General features: G+C 45.5%; 1 protein-coding gene across 1 annotated transcript in view; it reads left to right on the forward strand.

Annotated features, from left to right (window-relative positions):
* The window catches only part of spata17 (spermatogenesis associated 17), a 429,942-nt gene that overhangs the window by 382,144 nt on the left and 30,482 nt on the right, over positions 1-17,316 (forward strand). The gene's annotated exons all lie outside the window — the stretch shown is intronic.

The following is a 17,316-nucleotide window of genomic DNA, read 5'->3' on the forward strand; positions in this document are numbered from 1 at the left end:
ACATAATGCAGAGAAATATGAATGGATACATTTTGATGGGAGAAGTTACGAGAGGCAGTACAAACTTAATTGAATAATATTAAATGGGCACAGAAACTCCAAGACCCTGTGCAAGTATCTTGTGGCAGGATAATTTCAGAAAGCTGTTTTTAAAACAAGCAAATGGGTTTCTTGGCTTTATTATTAGGGTATAGAGCACAAAAGTAAGGAGCTGGAGTGGCCCAGTGTGCAGTTCCCTGTGAGCTGGAAGGTCCCAGGTTCAAGTTCCATTTCAAGACTTGTTGGTTATGAAGGGACCCAATCACTGGTGCAGGCACATTAGTGTGATTTGGTGCCAGTTTGCAACTTAATAATAATAATCTTTATCGTCATAACTAGGCTTACATTAACGCTGCAATGAAGATACTGTGAAAAGCCCCTAGTCCGACACCTGTTCGGGTACATGGAGGTAGACAGGAAAAATATCCAACTGTAAAATCATCCACCAAATCTAAAAATTATGGTTAATATGAAGGTGATAGACCAACATTGTGGTGACCCCATGCAGCATGTTAAAAGTCAAAAGCGGAACAAAAAGTACTGAAGGGAGTTACACAAAACAATTGTAAAACATTGGTTCAGCCTCAACTGTATTGTGTATTGTGTTCAGTTATGGGCATCATACTTTAAGAAAGATATCTAGACTTTGAGGAGAGTACAGAAGAGATTTACTAGGATGGAATGAGGCACTTCAGTTTTATGGAGAACGGGGAAACTGGAGTTGTGCTCCTTAGAACAGAAATAGTCAAGAGGAGATTTGACAGACTTTCAAAATCAGGAATCGATTTGATGGAGTATATAAGGAGAAATTGTTTACGGTTTCAGCAGGGTCAGTAATCAGGAATATAGATTTACGGTGATTGCCCAAAAGAAAATGAAGCAGTGAGAGTAAATATGTTGTTTGCAACACAGATTGTTATGGTCTGAAATTTACTACATGAAAGCTTTATAGAAGCATATTTAAGCGTAACTAACATAAGAGAATTGCATAAGTGTTAGAAGGGGAAAAAAAACAGGTCCATGGGAAAATAGGGGGCAAGTGGAACTTGTGAAATAAGTCTGGGAGGTGGAGAAAAAGGAGGATGAGGAGATGGAGTAAGGGAAGAAGCAACCAGCACAACTCCTTTCAAGCTGAATTGTTTGTGATCGGTTCGTCACATCAGGGTACCAGTGAATGCAATACCAATTTCTTATTGAACAACCATTCCACAGCTTACCTTCCCTGTGTTACTGACAATCTCAGTATCCTTTTGGTCAATATGCTGAAATAAAAGCACCATAGAGCAAACCTTTCAAAACCAGCTTCATCAATCGAAGCCGAGGTGGCTCCTCATTGATCCTGCCATTGTGTTGGGGATTGTTGAACTGCTGGAAGACACTGCAAACCACTTTTAAAACTGGTATCTGCAGCCATGATGTTAGCAGTCTAAAAGTACGTGGTATAAAGCTGAGCTTGCATGACTTCAATCTGAACTTCCATTGCAGTAGCCAGATGTTGGGTGGCTTCTGGTTGTGCTGTGATGGAAACTGGGATATCAACCATCAGGTACTGTATCGTGATTGGGTCCACAAGTGTTTTATTTGAGTTGGTCACAACTTACATGTTGGTAAGGGCTCTAAACTCTGTGCAAAGATCTGTGCCATGTTGGTACGGCTCCAAAACTCTGTGCAAAGATTTGTGTAATGTTGGTGTCAGCTCTTTGACAGTAACCATAGTGCTGCCAGTGCACCAATCATTTCATTGTGCATACCCATCAATCTTTTTCTGCAGTAGATCTCATGCAGAGTCTTAACCTGAGCCGGCATTTCACTACCCCATACCCCTGTCTGACTGCGGGCCATTTGTGCCCAGTGTCCAACCATGTGCAGTAACCACATTAAACTACACTCAAAAGTAGGTTCAGTGTCAGTAGCCAAATACGTGGCCGTGAGGGTGAGTGATTAGGCTTCATTTTCATCACTCTTCCTGCTAGAGCAGCACGGTAGCACAGTGGTTAGCATAGTTGCTTTACAGCTCCAGTGTCTGAGGTTCGATTCCCGGCTTGGGTCACGGTCTGTGCGGAATCTGCACGTTCTCTCCATGTCTGCGTGGGTTTCCTCTGGGTGCTCTGGTTTACTCCCACAGTCCAAAGATATGCAGGTTAAATGGATTGGCTGTGCTAAATTTCCCTTAATTTCCAATAAAGGTTAGATGGGGTCACGGAGATGGTGTGGGGATAGGGAGGTGGATTGGCTATGCTAAATTCCCCTTAGTTTCCAATAAAGGTTAGGTAGGGTTACAGAGATAGTGTGGAGGTGTGGGGATAGTGTGGAGGTATGGGCATAGGTTGGGTGCGCTTTCCACGGGCTGGTGCGGACTCGACGGGCAGCGTGGCCTCCTTCTGCACTGTACATTCTATGATTCCATCTCTTTCCCTCGACTGGCCAGATTGCAGTTCTCGAGTGTCTGACAGTAGAAAGACAGAAGGGTAGGGTTGTGGTGAGCAGAGAGATAGAAGAAGAAAGCAAAATGTGTATGGTTTTGCTATTTTTAGTTTGTCAGCCAGAAGAGATTGTGGAAAGAGGAGGACCCATAATGCTCTCAGGCCTGCTCTCAGCCATGACCTCAGCCACAGATGCTCCAGCAATAGAAGCATTCATTTCAACAGCGGAAGGAGGTTAAATAAAATGAGCCTAGTCAGAGGAAGCCAGTGAGGTCCAGCAAAGACTTCAAGGCAGGTCAGATTTTTCAATAGAAAGTTGCAAGGGCAACCAGGTCCAGCAGAGGCTATGAGAAAATTAGAATGCAGGTGTTGTGTTATTCACCCTGGGGTAACATGGACTGCAATTGGATGCAGTTAGACTGTAAAGCAGACACCAAACTTAGACGTTGGTTCAATACGATTTATTGAACTTCTGTAACAATGCACACAGCTTGCTGTGGGTTGATACTCTACTATTCTAAGCGTGCTTACTATAACTAACTAGACCAGACTAGCTCTGATCCACGTGTAGAAGATGCTAACTGATATATACACCTGACTGTCACTACAGTTGTCACCAGTGGAAAGAGGCGGAGCGCTGATGCCTCGTGTGTTTTATAGTAGGAAGCTCCCCTCTAGTGTTCTGTCTAGTGATTGGTTGTGTTCTTTCCTGTGTGTTGATTGGCTAACCTGGGTGTCTGTCACTGCCTGTCTTTACCTCATGATGTGCCTGAGTGCATATTCTGACATAGGGAAATAGTTTCAAGTTATTTTGTTTAAATCAAGCATTGATGTGTAGAAGTGTATGGTGTTCATTACTTTGAATCATTACACCAAGCAAATTGTACAAATTGAACCAAGATAATCTGTACGTTCATTTGCTGTGAAATAGCATAGCTTAATGAATCACATCTCAGCCTTGTCTTCCCAAATATTTGGTACTCTGTTAAAAAAATTGAAGCATCATATGGTGATACTGTTGGGATATGTAATAGTATTGATAAATATTGTGCATATGGACACAACCAAACAGACCACTGACAGCCTGTAGCACCAATGAACCTGAAAGAATGTTCAAGGCAAAATAGCAAACTTCTATCAAGCGGGTTAACTTGGAGTAAAACGATTTTCAGTAACTGATCTCATACTTTATTAACATACAAAGATCCTGCATTTTCGAGGCTTTGTCACTACTTCAACCAATTGGGAAGCAATCTATCATTACTTTTAGCCAAACTAGCAATGTTGGAATATATCTGGGGCTGGATTCTCCGATTCCGGACTCCGAAATCGCATTCGGCGAGGGGGCGGAGAATCCCTGATGACGCCCAAATCGGGGGCGACGCCGCTTTCGCGATGCTCCGCCCCCCTGAAAAGCGGCATACTCTAGCAGTACGCCGCAGGCTGTATCCACAGCCTCAGGCCATTGCCTGAGGCCCACCCTGCGATGCTCCGTCCCCGACCAGCCAAATTCCCGACAGCGTGGGACTCGTGTGGTCTCACCCGTCGGGAACTCAGCGTGGTGACTGCAGACTCAGTCCAGCACCGCCACAGTCAGGGGAAGGCTGATCTGCGGGCACAGGGAGGGGTGGGGGGGGGGGGGGGGGGGGGGACGACATTATTCGGGGTTGGGGGCACTGTGGGGCGGTTCGGGGCACACGAGCGGGCGAAGGGGGGGTTATTTTTGCGGGCTGGGTCCGCGGGCTGCGTCCATGTAGCATGGCACAGCCACTGCCACCGTGCGCATGTATGGCCACGGACCCAGCAATGCTCTGGACCGTATTGGCAGCTAGAACTGGCTGCTCTATGCTGCCGTCCTGCTAGCCCCCACAGAGCTGAGAATCGGTGGTGGTTTTGCGCAGGTTTTCCCGCCGTAAAAAACACCATTTTCACACTGGCGTGGGGGCATAGTCTCCCACACGGAGAATCCAGCCCCAGGGCTTCTTTTCCATGTTTGATGAGAATTTACATTGCTGCTATTTCGGCATATCTACTTCCATCTTGGCTCGCTTCCCAAAGGCAAGTCCTTGGGAATTATTCGCCTAACCATGGAAATGCAGTGATTTTTACTCCGGGTAGAGCAACAAGGCAGACCCAAGTCTGCGTCAGCCAGAATGGAGAACAAACACCATGCTATTGGTATTAATCTGATCCACACATTAGCTGTCTAACCAACTTGAGTTAACTGGCTCCCTATTTCTGCATATAATACAAAGAGCATAGCAACTTTTTTGGTCAATGGAAAAATGTGAATCCACTTAGCTAGGTTTACATATCCACAAATTTTAATAGTCAAAATGTAGTGTGGATTTTTCAAACACCAAGTAATTATAAACAGAATTCTAGCTCGGGGAATTCCATTAAAATAACTTGGTAATTTTAAGAATATGAAGCAGCTTTGGAAAGCTGTTAATCATGAGCATTTCCAGTGCCTGAGATATGCTCCACGGGAGTTGAAAAATGCGCTGCATATTGGGCTTGGTACAAAGACGTCTGCTCCCAGCTGGTCTCCAAGAGAGAAGAGGCAAATATAGTAACCTCAGTCTGGAGTCCAACTTTCTGTAAATGTGTTTGTATAAATGATTTTTAGGGAGCGGAAATCTAATTGTTATAATTACCAGCACGGTAGCCTTGTGGATAGCACAATTGCTTCACAGCTCCAGGGTCCCAGGTTCGATTCCAGCTTGGGTCACTGTCTGTGTGGAGTCTGCACATCCTCCCCGTATGTGCGTGGGTTTCCTCCGGGTGCTCCCGTTTCCTCCCACAGTCCAAAGATGTGCAGGTTAGGTGGATTGGCCATGATAAATTGCCCTTAGTGTCCAAAATTGCCCTTGGTGTTGTGTGGGGTTACTGGGTTATGGGGATAAGGTGGAGGTGTTGACCTTGGGTAGGGTGCTCTTTCCAAGAGCCGGTGCAGACTCGATGGGCCGAATGGCCTCCTTCTGCACTGTAAATTCTATAATCTATTCTATAACGAGTGAAGAAATATTCAGATTGAGTACTCTTTTCGTATTATTATTTCTTCGTTCTTGGGTGTGTTTCAGGCAAGACCAGCATTTATTGCCCATGCCTAATTGCCTTGCGAAGTGTGGCTGTGAGACAAACACTGCAATCTCCATGGTGTAGGTACAGAGTTTTTGACCCAGTGGCAATGAAGGAACAGCAATATATTTCCAAAATCATGAGAGAGCGTTATCTTGGACTATCATTTTCTTAATCTATATTTTAGTAAAGTAACTTTTCAAAAGGTGTGTCAGTGCAAACATGAAAAGGTCTAATTCTGTCAGCTTGTGAGATTCAGCATCAACATTACTGGCAGCACACAAGTTAAAATGAGGACGTTACGATTTAGAAAGGGAAACAGGCAGAACTTTTTCTTCCAACGAAGGATTGTGATGTTGAATAAATTCTCAATTAAACTGACTGAAATGATCACTATAAATAAGAGATTAAGAGGTTTAAATGTAAACTTCACTAATTAAATAGTGGGTGCATGATGGAAGTCGGGCACTAGAATCAGCATGCCCACGCAATTCATTAGCTCTACTGGGAAGAAAATCATGTCGGACATTCTGGCCCCAAATTCTGATATGCTCTCCTGTCATCTGAACCTCTGCACCCGGATGCTAATTCTTAAAATCTACTCTGTGGTGAGAAAATGGATGGATGGCAATGATCTATGAAAAAGGAAGCGCTTGTTCAGCCTAGGGCCTTTTCATGTTCTTAAAAAATCTATGTCAGCATTCATTCTGTAGTCTCAGTACTATCTTAAGCACTGATTTATTGATTGATTAGTTGACATGATATTACCCAGTGGGTTAATGATTTTGAAGTATTGAATGATTAATCTAGCATTGCCCTATTGAATTAAGCCGAATTATGTGGAACTTACATTTCAGAAACTGTCCATTCGACACAACTAGTTTGTGCCAGTGTTTAAAGTCCGCACAAGCATGCTCTCTCTCTAATTATGTCTTCCACCCAGCCCACCACCTCTTCATTTCCTTGTCCCTCATGTACACATTAAGCCTCCCTTAGCTATGTTATTGCATTCTTATTTGACACTCCATATGACAGGATTTCATTTTCACACCATTCTGTGCAAATAAATTCTTCCTAAATTCTTTAGTTTATTTCTTTGTTGTATATTTCTGTCTGCATTGTGCTGTGATCACCCACAAGCAGAAACAGAGTCTCCACATCCATATTATTGAGCTCGTTCATAATTTTAAAGACCTTATCAGGTCTCCTCTTACTCTTCTCTTTTCCAGGCAAAGGAGTCACAGCCTGCTCAATCTTTTCTGATAGTTGCATCTTCTCACTTCTGGTAACACCCTCATCAATCTTTTCTGCACATTTTTGGAATATGGGGACCAGAACTGCACATAATACTTTGAGTGGTCTAATCAAGATTCCATATAAATGTAACATTATCTCCTTGCTTTTGTACTCAATTCCCCTAGCGTTGAACCCAGCACTTTGTTCGAACTCTTTGTTGCCTTATCTATTTGTGTTTCTGCTTTTAGCATTTCATGTATCTATATTCCCAGATCTCTTTGTTCCTCCATTCCATATAACTTTTATCTTTGAATAAATTACCTACTTATTCTTCTCACCAAAATGAACTATATCACACATTGTTACAATGGCCGGGATTTTCCGATCCCGTGGCCAAGTTCTGACGCAGGTCTCAAAAGCGGCGCGAGCCACTCCGGCACAATGGGCCTCCAGGCCCAGGTATTCACCCTTTCCCAGGGGGCTAGTATGTCCGCTGCTCCAGCTGGCGCGCCACGGCCAGCATGGGTCCGCGCATGTGCACAACAGTCAGCGCGAGTTCGCGCATGCACGTGCGTTACCGTCTCCGCGTCGGCCCCCAGGCAATACGCGGAGCCCTACAGGGGCCCAGCGTGGAGGAACATAGGCCCCCACAGAAATAGCCGACCCGCCGATCGGTCGGCCCCGGGTGCGTGGACCTGGGGGGCACAGATAGGTTCAACTTGAGGACGAGTTTGGTGTTCACTCTCTCAATCTCGGGGAGAGGGGTTGCTAGCAGGCCTTACCTTCCTTGCATTTCGGGGTGTCCCTTGCTTTAAGGGGGCCTGGCATGTAGGCCTGCTTTCTGGACTTAGTGCTCAAATTGCTGCTGAGGGAGTGTCTGTCTCTCGTGGGAGCTAGAAAGTGGGTGGTAGAAGGTGGTAAGACAGGTTTGGCACTAGGGGCAACTGTGAGGTTCTTGGGTGGGCTTTCTGAGAGGCCAGGCTGCAAGGGCACAGTGGGGGATTCAGGTAAGGTTTGCATTCCTGCCTCATGAGGAAAGAAGACCATCTCACTTGGGGAAACATGATTCCAGTATGAGTAGAATCCCACCCTCAGGCAGCAGTGTGAGGACAAAGGGGTTAAGCTGTATGGAATTTCAATTCCACTTGTCTGGGAAATTTTGCAGAAATTTGAGTGTTGTGTTGTGATGGGAGAATGAGGGTGCCCTCTAGGTATGTGTTTGTCATGCTAATTGTATGACGAATGGAGAATTTGGGGAAAATTGGATTATACATGTATTGAGCAATTAAGGGTTAAAAGACGAGGATTCAAGTGTAATTGGCTACAGTGATCCTGTTTTTTTTTTTAAGGGTTCTGTTTTGCAGGTCCTGGAAGTTTCTGGCAGCCAGAAGGTGACATTGACAGAGGAATGTGTTTTTCAATCAGCGCTAACACACTGGTTTGACTGGGAACAGTCCCTGGGGAGTTAATGTGCTTTCAGTCCCTTGAAAGTTCATTTGTTTTTTAGCTTATGGAGATGATGTCAGTGCTGGGTGGAGCTAAGGGAGATTTTTTCAAAAGGATTTTGAAGAGAAGAGTTGGGGCAGGATTCCCTGACCTCCATTCACCGGAGGGGAGGAGGTGGCATGAATCCCGTCCCGCCACTCCGTCACCGGCTTCCGAATTCTCCGGCGCCCTTGGCAGCGGCCAATTCTCCGGGCCCCGTTGGGCCGAGCGGCCGCCCGTTTTCGGCCAGGCCCGCCAGCGTGAAATTGACATGGTCCAACCCCGCGCAGTTGTGTGCATGCGCCAGAAGACGCCGCCGGTTCTGCGCATGCGCCAACTCGCGCCAGCCCACGGTGGCCCTTCACCGCAGGTTGGCACGCCGCCAACCTCTCCGCCGCTGGCCTAGCCCCCAGAAGTGCGGAGGATTCCGCAACTTACGGGTGGCCCAACGCCAGAGTGGTATGCGCCACTCTTGGAGCCGGCGTTGGGCCATCGCACCAAGTGTGGTAGAATCCTGCCCTTGAAGTCTGACCTGGCAACTCCTGGTTTTATTAGAGCACAAGTGACGGCAGTTTTCTTTCCCAGCAGGATAGTTTAAAAAAGAGGAATAATATTTTAAAGTAGAGCAATCTTGTCTGAAGACAAGAAAGAGACTGAAAAATCCCAGTTGAAGCAGCTATTTGAAGATAATCAGTTAGCGTTTGCAGAGATTCTGACAGGGCTCAAACCTGTTCTGCAAAGCAAGTATTACTCTGCATCCTGCTGATTTTTAAGTTGGATTGAGAGCTGTATGATTCTTTTCTTGTTGTTTCTTGGAGATGGTCAGCACAGTAGCACAGTGGTTAGCACAGTTGTTTCCCAGCTCCAGGGTCCCAGGTTCGATTCCCGGCTTGGGTCACTGTCGGTGCGGAGTCTGCACGTTCTCCCGGTGTGTGCGTGGGTTTCCTCCAGGTGCTCCGGTTTCCTCCCACAGTCCAAAGATATGCAGGTTAGGTGGATTGGCCTTGATAAATTCCCCTTCGTGTCCAAAATGTTGGGGTCACTGGGTTACGGGGATAGGGTGGAGGTGTGGGCTTAAGTGTGGTGCTCTTTCCAAGGGCCGGTGCAGACTCAATGGGCCGAATGGCCTCCTTCTGCACTGTAACTTCTGCGATTCTATGAATTGCGTAGTAGTGTTCAGGGATGATTGTAAGCTGTTCTTTTTGGGTGTGAAGTTAAAAAGTTTGATATTGTATTCATAATAAAGTTTCAGTTTAAAATTCCAAAGCGCTACTTGTTTCAAGCAATCACTCCCAGAGCGATCGTTCTTTCCGCACAGTCTTACAAAATAAAGTAAAATATTGGGGTTTTGGGCCAGTATCCTAGCCACTGTTGGTTCTGGCCTGGGATCGTATTAATTGCAGGCTTCACTCTAATCAGTTGTGCCTCTTCTGCCATAAAACGCAGTCATTTGTCTGATATGCCACCTCACCTTTCATTGACTAGTCAATTGTGTCAATGAAATCTGAAGAGCTAAACACCAGTGCCATTGATTGAAGTCCCAAACATTGAACTCCAATCCTCATAACAGGAGTTAACATCACACAGACCATACTGATGTGTAACCCAATGCAATGTATCATGGTTAAGTCCAGCATTACTTACCCCGTTCTAGGTCATGACAGGGTGCCCGTGAGGATGGAGATGCTGGTCCCTTGCAATGACTCAGCTGCCCCTTCACCTAACCCAGGTCATGCCACAGAGACTCTTGAGGGTCCAGGGCCTAATCCTGGTGGAGTTATGAGGGACAGCTTTGGGGATTTGCCAGTGTGAGAGGGGAGGGTGTGAGGCAGAGGGAAGCAAATGAGTGTCGGTCCCAGAATGGAGGGCTGAGGGTCAGGGCTCTGTCAGGAATCCTCAGTGCTCACATTGGTGTTCCTTTCTTTTCAGTGCATGATTCTGGGGAATCATAGAGTTTGTTGAGTTGGCTTTTTTTACTCAAAGTGAATGAGCAGCAGCAGAGATATCGATGTGCTGCTGCACATGGCCAGCACCAGCACCCTGGAGAGGAGAGTGTGACTGGGCCCACAGTTGTTCCTGGAGCAGCACCACAGATAGTGGAGCCCCGTAGGAGTCACTACCGGCAAAGGGTCTGTGGACATCAGATATCCTACCTACAGATGTCGGAGCATCATGTGGCACCATTCATGAACTGCAAGGGATTCCGCTCACTCAATGTCCAACTCATTTGTCACCACATGCCACACATAATGCAAGTGTGTGCCTGTTTGCTGGGGAATTTCCATGATGCTTACATCTTGGGGTGCTCTCGGAGCCCAGAGGTTTCAGAGGAAGAGTGAGACTAGAGGAATGGCTCCTTGGGGACAGGGGTTACCCACTCGGGGGATGGCTGATGGCATGAGTACAGAAGCCACAAAACTCTGCAGTGACTTACTATGAGTTATGCATCAACACCCGTCTGGTCGAGCAGGCGATTGGACTGCACAAAGTGCAGTTCTGGTGCTTGGACCAGTTGGGAGTGCCCAGAGGGTATCCTGCATAATTATTGTCTCCACAACTTGGTGCTGCAGAGGGGAGACCAGTTGGACCAGGAGATGGAGGAGTGCCACATCTCCTCGGATGAGGAGGAGGTCAAGGAGGGTAGCGGGGCGCTACCAGTGGAGGAGGAGGAAGAGCATTGGGTCATGGTCAGGACCCACAGGGGCCGATGAGCTAGAGATGCTCTCATAGCCTCTCACTTTGGGGACAATCAGAACTAGGGAGTGAGGAGCTCTCCCACTGTGGCGAGTGACTTCTCATTATAACTGTAATGCCAGTGGTAGGTTTGTGTGTGGTGCCCAAGTTCACGGGCAGGGTGCGAAAGCCATTGGATAAACTCTGCGGGAGAATGATGACAACTTGCATTGAGGACAGAGCGATGCTCCTCTAATCGTGAGCAATATGTCTGACTCCCGCCTGACAGAAAGCTGAATGCGTCCTGCCAATGGTCGGGCTTATCATGGAGTTTAGAAATGGGGGATAAGCTTTCATCTGCTACAGCCTCCTTGAGATCAAGGGTTTTGGTGTGTTCCTCCAATTAACCTCCAAGGTAGGTCAGCGTCTCTACATTTTGTCAGCCCCTGGCCTCCTCATCACTGGAGAAGAGAGGCACAAATGCAAGCCTGAGCATTGATGTGGGGTGGGTCCTACCAGCTGCAGCGTGCTATTACTGAGTGATCGATGTGGGAGGTGGCAGAGACAAAGTGCTGCCGCTCTCACACTGCACCAGGATGAAGCACCGCGTGTGCTCATGGGTTTCCTGAGGAAAGACCATCCTCAGGTTCAGTTAATCCCGTTTACCAACTAGAGTTCCACCCCATCAGTCATGTGTACATCTTACACAAATAATGTTTGTGGTCCATGTTTTTCATTAATTGACAAATTTGAGTTTGGAGGGTTGCCCTATTAGGAGCAATGAAGCAGAATGGATCTATCTGGAATGGGGAAGAATGTGAGGTGACTTCATTGAAACTTCTAAGATTCTGGGAGGGACTTAACAGGGTAGGTGCTGGAAGTACCCCCTGTTCAGAGAGTCTAGATCCAGCGAGTGTAATCTCAGGATAAGGAATTGGAAAGAGGTTTGGAATTCTTTACCCCAGAGGCCTGCGGATGGTCAGTCATTGAATATGTTCAAGGCTGAGATCAATAGACATTTGGACTCAAAACAAATCAAGAGCGATGGGGATCAGGCAGGAAAGTGCAATTGAGGTCAACGGTCCGCCATGATCTTACTGAACGGCAGAGGAGGCTTGAATGCTCGCAGCGCCTACTCCAGCTCCTGTCCTACATTTTCTTACTTTCCTGTGTTATTGCCAACTTGTTATTAAATGACTAATGTTCAGCCTTTATGTATGTAGTTCAGCCCAAGTAAAAATGAGAACAGAATTTTACATTTTTTCTCTCACTATCTTGTACAATGCAGGTCCTAGGTCTCATGATTATTTATGTTAAGAACATATTTGTTTAAACACAGTATTGTTTCAAAAGTGAACATTTGGCTAACCTATAGTTTTGTCTGCAATTAAGCTTTGCAACATTCAAAACATTATTGCCACCTTGCTAATCAAACTTTTGCACTAATTTGTGCTTTTCCAGCTCATCAACATATGCCCTGACATATAATTACTAGCCTTGTAAGGGTTATAGTCTTTTTAAAAATCACTCTCAGGGGTGGCCATAATGTAAGGCTGACACTAAGGGAACACCAGAAGGCCCTCCGTTTCCATAGCAACTGTAAGTTATAAAGCTCAAATCCAGTAAAACTAAAAATATCTAGATTTTCAAACAGAGCTAGAAGGAGGTCATGATTGCTGTTGTGCTACTTGCATTTATCATTAATGGTCTGATTGCACCTTGTGATAAATGTATTACGGCTGTGATTAAAAGCCTCATCAGTTCCAGAAGCAACACCCTGATTTAAGCTGCTACGGGTTACAGGAACATTCCAAATACCTGGCACGAAGAACCTGCTGGTTTTCAACAAAATGGACAGTAACATTTCATTTAAGGCTATCGTCAAAATAACATGACGCCTCTTTTTAAGCTGTATTGGAAGACAGAGTGTTTTGCCTTTTTTCCCACCTCTCATATTTGAGGTCCTAGGCAGCCAACTGAGAGAACCAAGGCGACAAACCAGTCTTAAATCTCTACCTATTCTGCCCTTTAGTTAACTGCATCAGAGTAACCTCAGGATGACTCACTTCATGATTAACCCTCCCTAATGGTGAAAGGTACGAGTCTCAGTTTAACATCTGCCCTCAAATACATAGGCAAGATTCAGAGCTCAAATTAAGATTGGTCTCGAGTACAACCTTGCTTCAACATTTTTCAATCCAGCAGTATTTTATAAAGCTTCCACTCTGACCTTCCTTTAGTTTTCCAGATTCTATAATTTGAATGTGTTTTGAGCACATAAATTATGAACCCAGCTAAACATACAGAAGATACAGACGTCAGACACCGAATACCATGTTTAATCCCGCTTTGGAATCTAACTACTGTTACTCACGAGCAATCATGTCGCTGAGTTAATTGCGCAGTAAAAATCATATTCAACAAAACTTTCTGACTATAAACTTGATCAGGAGCTGGAAACAGGCACAGGGATCACAATGCAAGATTACCACATGGCTGTTGTTTCTGATGCAGGCAGCGTATAAATTTCATACTACAATACCTACTAATTTAAATTATTGTTAGCTGCAGCCAATGATAAGCATTCAGTTAAGTGGCAGCAGTAGGTGCACAATTGTGAGGGGCTAGTTTAATAAGGACATGGGAGTCCAAACAGAGTAGAAGTAAGTCGTAACTATGACAACACTGTGACTGGAGTAGTCATTGTAGTGGGTAATCATGACAGCACTGTGACTGGAGTAGTCACTAGAGTGGCTCTATGATGGCACTGTGACTGGAGTTGGTAACTATGACAGCACTGTAACTGGAGTGGGTAACTATGAAGGCACTGTGCCTGGAGTGCAACTAGACAGCCGTGAAAGTCAATGCCAAGAAATTAACCCTGAGGACCCCCAGGATCCAGTGTATTTGCAACAGAGGGGCTCATAATATTTCCAGGCATCCTGACTGCCCCCACCAGTATTCAAACCTTTATGTGACCAGATATTGGCCACTTAAGGCTTCTTTCCGTAAGTCTTGAATTTTGAAGCTGGCAAATCAGGGGCAGTGGAGAATTCATGGGCAGGGGAGCGTTCACGGGAAGGGGAGCGTTCACGGGCAGGGGAAAAAACCTGACTGGTCACCCTGTATGGGCTTTGGGAAGAAAGTGGAGTGGAGGGGTGCCTCTCTCAGGGGCTGCAAGATGGAGTACACTCCTCAAGATCTCCCCCCACCCCGCAATGAATGATCCTGTCCCACAGCCCTTTCCATCAAGATGCCCTCCGACCACCATGTGCCTCACCTTCCCTCCCACTGTGAGGCCCCATTCACTTACTCTCCAGGTTCTGGATTCCTGGCCTTAGAATCGGGGGACTGCTTGCAGTCTCAATTCTGGCCATTGCTGCCACTGGCATGGATGACACAATCAGATTGACTGCCAGCTTTCTGAGGCGGAAGTCATGCCTGAGTGAGGGGTGGATGTTGTTGTAATATACATTTAAGGCATAGAGTATGGTATCATTAGGAGGAAAACATGTCATGTGATCTAGTCTTAGTTTCACTGTTGCTTTGAACAGAGCACACTACACCCAACTCTGATGTCTTCAAACTTTATACCTAAATATAACTTCTCAACAAATGAACCAAGTGTTTACCCAATCTCTTATGAACGATTGGTGTCTAAATCATTCGAATAAAGTGGTATGGTGATTACCAGTGGTCAAACAGCCTGGCAGCAAGATTAAGTACAGGTGCAACATGGTAAACAGCCTTAGATTGGGCTACATGGCATGAGAAGACCATTTTGGACAGAACGCAACAGAGTCATGGTGTTGGAGAGTGCTGAGAATCCTGTGGGTAACTGCGAAGAGCAGCTTTGAAGACACAGTGCTGAGTTAGTGTTGAAATTAAGGCAGTAAGCAGATGGATCCCTTGTGGTGATATTGAAGCACAAAGTCTTATCAGTTCCATGAGTGAGATAGCAAGTCGAGAGGACCATAACTAGGTTGGCTCAGTCAGAAAAGCTGAGTAACGGGAGGATTGATCGTGAGCAGGGAAGAGTCAAGAAAAGTAAAATGTCAAAAAATAAGTCACAAAAATCGGGCCCAAGACGTTTGTGATTATAATGGGAAGCTTCAGGTATTGCTGAATGACAAATTGAATAGAAATAAAGATGACATTTACTCTGTGGTGCATTCACAACACAACTCATCTACGTGGATAGAGCTTTGAAAAGCAAGCACAAGCAGCAGCTGTGACACTTCTACAAGCTATTATAGAAGAAGGAAGGTCAAAAGGTTATTGTCAGAATGTCCACAAAATTCACCAGTTTGAATTGGGATGCAATTACCTACTATCTGAATTAGCAATGTTTAGCCCAGTGAATCACACCCACATGTTCTGGGCGTGTCTGGCATTGGAGGGTTTCTGGAAGGGGGTGGCGGGGACCTTGTCCAGGGTGGTTGGCTCCAGGGTGGAACCGGGCTGGGGTCTCGCTATTTTTAGGGTAGCATCGGAGCCGGGAGTGCAGGAGGCGAGAGAGGCTGGTATTCTGGCCTTTGCGTCCCTCGTAGCCCAACGAAGGATCCTTTTGCAGTGGAGGGACGCAAAGCCCCCGAGCCCGGATTCCTGGATCAATGACATGGCCGGGTTCATTAAACTGGAGAGGGTCAAGTTTGTCCTGAGGGGGTCGGTGCAAGGGTTCTTCCGACGGTGGCAGCCTTTTCTTGATTTCCTGGTGGAGCATTAGAGGGTGGTCAACTGCAGCAACAACCTGGGTGGGGGGAGACTATGGGTTCGTTTTGGGGGTTTGTTCTTCTGGTTCTATGTTTATTACTCTTGTTTGTTGTTAATTTATTGTTTTTAAATTGGGGGGAGGGGTTATTGATTTTCTCTTTTCGTTGTTGGGATAAAATTTGTTGTTGGAAAATTTGAATAAAAATTATTTAAAAAAAAAAGAATTAGCAATGTTTTAACAGCGTTCAGAGTTAATTTCTTGGTTCAGGTACAGACATAACAAGTCATAAAAAATTGGTGATCACATCCACTCCATGGAAGCACTCCAGAAAGAGCCCAGAGTGCATAGCATCTAAGAGCTACTAGAGGATGGACACAAGAACAAAGCAACCCCAAGTAGGATCCTAACCTATCCGAAGCAGAACCCCAACAGTTGTTGCACTCACTAGAACACCCAAACTGAACAAGACATGCAGAAGGTATTGACTTCTGCATGCACCAAGGAAAGGCACAGCTTTCCATCAATTCTGCAAGGTATGTGGCAGGAAGGGCCATTGGCAGTGGCGACGCACTAGAGCAAAGACTGCTGCATCTATAAAGAGCTATGCACTGATCCAAAGAGACCATACACAACAGGTACCTTTAAGCAATAAGAATGACCCCACATGGTATCCCATGAGAGACATGCGCATGAGGTGATTGACAAACCAGAAATAGACAATGATGTGCACGGCAATATGAAGAGCAGTGAGCATATGTTTCACAGCATCAAATCCAGTGGAAAACATAGATGCTGTCTCATTGTTTGAAGTGCTTGCCAAGATTCAAATTATACATGCTAAGTTAATGACTATTAATTATTAGCCAAGATTGACATGGGCAACTGTCAACATACTGCCTAGCAAATTCTAAAAGACATGTATCCACAGACAGGGAAGGTCATGGCGAAACCTACTTCTGTGAAATTTGCAGTATACAACAGTTCACCAGTTCCATGTGCAGGATTCGTAATCCTGGCCTGCCAGTACAATAAATCCTCCTGGGTGTCACAGGTGTTTTACATCATGGAACCTAAAGGCCCGGTGATCACAGGTCTTCCAGCATGTCAAGACCTCTCATTAACCAGAATCCATGGAATGAAACAGTCATCACAAGGCAAAACATCCTCAGAAACTACTGTCACTTTGGTGACCTAATATCCAAATTGGCAGTTTCAAGCAAGCTGTGACATTACCCTTGCTGGAGACTACAAGTCCATCAATTGATCTACCTAACTGCAGCATTCATATACAAGATAAATCGAAGTCCGAACTAGACAAGTTGGAGAAAGATGGAATCATTGGAAGAGTACAAGACCACACAGATTGGTGAAGCGAAATCACGTATCATAGGAAGGACAGATATTTGGATGTATTCCTTGATCCATGATGTTCAAACATAGCTTTGAAACATTGCCCACACGAAAGTACCACATTAGAAAGTTAAATCCAAGAATTACAGGGCAAAATCATTCTTGAAGCTTGATTTCAAGCATTATTACTGTTCAGTGCATCTTGCAGAGAAGTCACAAGAGCTTACTAGATTTTGTACCCCGTTAGCTTTCAGGCTGTTAGCCAGCGTCTCCGTCAAGCTCACAGACCGCATTACATACACTATATCAGACTGC

The sequence above is a fragment of the Scyliorhinus canicula genome, chromosome 1, assembly GCF_902713615.1.
Source record: "Scyliorhinus canicula chromosome 1, sScyCan1.1, whole genome shotgun sequence".
Taxonomy (NCBI): domain Eukaryota; kingdom Metazoa; phylum Chordata; class Chondrichthyes; order Carcharhiniformes; family Scyliorhinidae; genus Scyliorhinus; species Scyliorhinus canicula.